At 35.8% G+C, this 4,414-nt stretch overlaps 1 non-coding gene across 1 annotated transcript; it reads right to left on the bottom strand.

Moving 5' to 3' along the window:
* Window positions 1-1,288: 1,288 nt before the first annotated feature.
* Window positions 1,289-1,453, bottom strand: LOC121821054 (U1 spliceosomal RNA). The gene has a single exon (XR_006061754.1). It is a non-coding gene; the product is annotated as a U1 spliceosomal RNA (small nuclear RNA).
* Window positions 1,454-4,414: the final 2,961 nt, after the last annotated feature.

Raw genomic sequence — 4,414 nt, 5'->3', positions numbered from 1 at the left:
GTGAAATAATTTATGATTGGGCGTCACCATGACATGAGGATCTATAGTAAAAGGTTGCAGCTTTAGGAAGGTTGAGAACCACTGACAGTGTAAAAAAACAAAGCAAAGGTTTGTTGAGAGGCTCAGATGGTGTATTCCAAATGATGCTTCCCGAATGACATGATTTTCTAGGTATTTGTGTGAATCACACAAACAAATGGTATTAGGTCTAACTAGACAAGAAAAACGTAAGTTCCAGGTTTACAGAATTGGATACTGGAGGTAGAGGACACCTTTATGTACAAGTACTTGTAGGAAGTATTGTATTTGTTAAGGGTGGTTGATAATTATTGTCACCTCAGAAGCTGCCATACTTCATCAATATTTTATAATTAAACAATATTTGCAAACCTAGGAAATTTTTATCACAGCAAAAGTTTCAAAACAAGTATCCTTTTTAATTTTTTATACTAGTTCTACCATAGATCATTTTTCTTCCTTAATTGGTATGAAAAACTTAGTACTTAGATATGGCATCTTAATCTTAGCTTGGAAATTGTAAAGTCAATAGACTAGCAGTTTGCATCCTTTGTCCTAAGTATCTGAGAAAATATTGAAATGTAATTTGTAAGAGTTTTCTAGGGCTGACTGCAGGCTCTCAGCAGAAAAGTTTGTTAAGTTACTACAAAGGAAGGAACATTTCTCCTCATCGATTAGCAAACACCAATTCCATTATAAATATATACGCACGTTGACCTTTTAGTTTGTTTTCTGGAATACAAATTCAGTAGAGCTCTCACGCAGCTCTACATGCTGTGATCGTATTTTGGGGCCCTGGAACACAAATGGGGACATCAATCTACCCTCTTCATTTGAGAGTCACTATATGGAGCTTAATTGCTTGGTTCCTCTATGGTACCCATGCAGAGCTTATGCTAGTCAGCAGGCCTGGGGTTTAAAGATTTCTTCATAGTGAAGTTCCGCAGCTTAAATGAGGAGGTTAGAATCTTGGACAAAATAAAGAAAATATTGAGTGGTTTATAATGCCTTCCCCCTTTACTTGGAAAACAAATATATGTACATTGTTAGACTACAGGGTAATTGAAACAGGCTTGCACAATATAACTGCAAAGCTAGGAAGCCAACAACAAAAACAAACTCAAATTATTTTTTCCATAGACAGAAAAGATTAATACTCATTTGTGCAGTTTTAAGGTCTCATTTATCTATCTATCTATCTATCTATCTATCTATCTATCTATCTATCTATCTATCTATCTATCTATCACCATCATCATCTATCTAATCTCAGGAAAAAGCATGAATGCAGTTCCCCCACTACCAAAAATTACACAGTCGAGTTTCCCACATTTGGGGAAATTGCAGGTGTCAGGACATCCCGAGTGCAATGGATAAGCCTCACCCTGGGAAAACCATCCTTGTGATCATGGTATCTCCCCTGCCAGGTAAGTATTTGAAAGCCTCTTTTAAATATGATGCTGCCAATCAAAACACAGATAGGGAGATTGAGTAGTAGAGCATTTGATTTAGAAAGGAGTTTTCATATTTCTTGAACCAAATTTAACTTGAGATGTCCAGTGGTCACAACACAATAGTTACCCCCATGAACTGACATGCAGAGCTGTAAACGGTGCTTTGTACCAGTCAGTGTCTTCTGTGAGTGCTGAAGCATAACCCAGGAAATCAACTCAGAGGAGAATGATTTTGGCCCATGGTTTCAGACCTTGTTCACTTAATAACATAGTTTTTGGACCTTGTGTGAGGCGGTCCACCTTGGAAGGGGACTTATGGCTGAACAAAGTTGTGCATTTCTTGGAGAAGGCTGGAGTGAGAAAGTAGCAGTTGTAGCTGTAATACCTTTTTCAGAACATATACCTAGGATCTAGCCTTCTTCAACTGGGTCTCACCTCCCAAATGCTCCACCATCTCTCAGTGGTGCCATGATAAGATAACCAAACCTTTAATGCACAGGCCCTTAGAGAACATGTGAAGTACAAACCATAATAATCTTAGACTTTATATATATGAGTTACAATTTTTGACCCATTACAAACACGATTTTATTTCTCTAATTGTCACAACAGAAACAGATCCTGTATAAGTTAAATATAAATTCAGATATACTCTACACTCAGTGTAATGTTGAGGAAGTTCATAATTTAGAGAAAAATAATTATGTTTCCTTCTCATCAGTAAGTTCATGGCTGAGATCTGTGTCATACAAGACATTTTTAAGAGAAAAACATATAAATTTATCTAATGTTTTTGTGATATGGATGGCTTCAAAATAATCAAAGGAACAGAGAAGCCTGTGAGTGTTTATGCCACTTGATAGAGATGACAGTTGTGAAGAGTTGGAGATGGACAAAGGCAGATTGAAGTATTGATAATACAGCAAGGCGACATTAGCAGGACCCGAATATTCAAGCTGTTTTCTGTATCCCTGTGTCTTTAACACAGGGTCATTCTTCTCTCCATATAAATTGGATATCTCTCATATAAGGGCCTTAGGCATAATGCCAGTTTGGTTTTATGGACTACTTCAGGGCAGAGAACGCTTTCTGAGTTTTATGGCCTGTGTTGGGAATATGGGTGGTGGGAGGGAGTGAACAGCCGTCTTTATTTGATTTTCTAACATACTAAGGTGACATTTTGATGTAGCATGTTCTGAACCTCATCATTAACCTCTCTGTGTCTTAATTTATTTGTCTAGAATGTGTGGACATAGTGTAATGTATTTTTTAGGTTCATTATAGAGATTAAACTTGTTAATTATGTGAATAGACAGCTATATACAAAGCCACTAAAGCATCTTGATGTGTAGTATTATAGTTTATTATTGCAATACCACTATAATTCTATTATCTATTTCATAAATGTCTAAGAACTTTATAGTTTTAAGATTGCTTTATTTTATTCACTAAAGATAGCAGAGAATAAAAGGCAAACAAAAATTCTTGTTTTCTTCTTGACAGAGATTATCCAAAATGAGTGATGGGATGTTAGCAAGACAATCAAAGCATTAAAAAACGAAAGAGCTGAGGGTTTTCTATCTATATATCCGTTTGTCTGTCTGTCTATGTATCTGTCTGTGTGTCTGTCTGTCTATGTATCTGTGTCTGTCTATCTATCTATCTATCTATCTATCTATCTATCTATCTATCTATCTATCTATCTATCTCAGACCATGAACAGCTAATTAACAGTAATGAAGGAGGAGAAAGGAAAACAGGTCTAGTGTTAAACCTTGCACATTCAAGTTCCACTGTATGAGGCTTGCTCTTGGCTTTTGATGGCAGAGGGGAACTCTCTCCCAGTTCACTGCCCTATAATTAGTATTGCATCAAAGATGATGTTTAAAAATAATCTAAAGATAAAGCTATAGCTTTGAATGGAACATTAAAACAGTGAAGTAGTGCTTTCATAGTGATATTTAAAAGATATAAGGTCCAAAAGCAAAATGAAGTGTTTAAAAGAGGGTTTCTGGTTTGGATTGGTTTCTCATATGTTCTTATTTGACTCATAGCATATGTTTAGTCCTTTTCCATTATTATTAAATCTATTTCCAGCATTTAGAAATTTAATGAATAAACTGGTGAATTTTATGGCATCATCGATGTGAGGGCATAGATCACTGAAAGAGCAAAGAATGAAATGCCATATTCTACCACTTAATTATGCAATTGCAACTACAAAATAATCAGACTAAATTTTTTAGAACAAACTTGTGTTACTATTTTAACACTAGTGATCTTGCATTGTAAATTTATTTTACAGAAGAATCAAGTCTTTAGTAGCTCTTGATATAGGAGGAGTAATAACATCAGGTCACTGGATGAGTTTGTAACCTGCCTCAGTGAAGCTGCCGAACAGTTGTAGCAAAGGCACTTAAATGTGAGCCTGCTTTCAGACTATGCTAAGACTGACACAACAGCATTGTTTTAACTCTTTCTATGTTGAACTTCTCACCTTAGACAAATCATCTGGGACAGTTTTATGATGAGTGGGGTAGACTATTACTTATGCATTAAAGATTAAGTCTGCTTCCTCTCATCTCATCATTATAATTTAAATCTTTTAGTTCACAATGCTCTGGTCTTTGAGAATCCATTTACGTTTTAAATGCTATTACCTGTGGCAAGGGTCATTCATTTGACCGTTATCTGTGAGTATCTTATTAGTCAACTACACTACATTAATTAGCAGGCAGTTTTACTATCTCAGAAGAGAAAAAATATTTAACCAGGATTACACCAGGAAATTGGAGAAAATTCATGGGGAAACATATGAAGAAGGATCTCTGGATTAATAGGGAGGTGGTAGCTTTCTTTTACCACAAGAGAGAATTGTTTAGATGGAATGATCCTCAGAGGCCAAATGCTTTAATGGCCTCACTTTATAGGTAACAAATCCC

Source organism: Peromyscus maniculatus, chromosome 10 (genome assembly GCF_049852395.1).
Source record: "Peromyscus maniculatus bairdii isolate BWxNUB_F1_BW_parent chromosome 10, HU_Pman_BW_mat_3.1, whole genome shotgun sequence".
In the NCBI taxonomy this organism is placed as follows: domain Eukaryota; kingdom Metazoa; phylum Chordata; class Mammalia; order Rodentia; family Cricetidae; genus Peromyscus; species Peromyscus maniculatus.
Note: the sequence above shows the minus strand (reverse complement) of the source record. Positions and strands in the feature narration are given on the sequence as shown.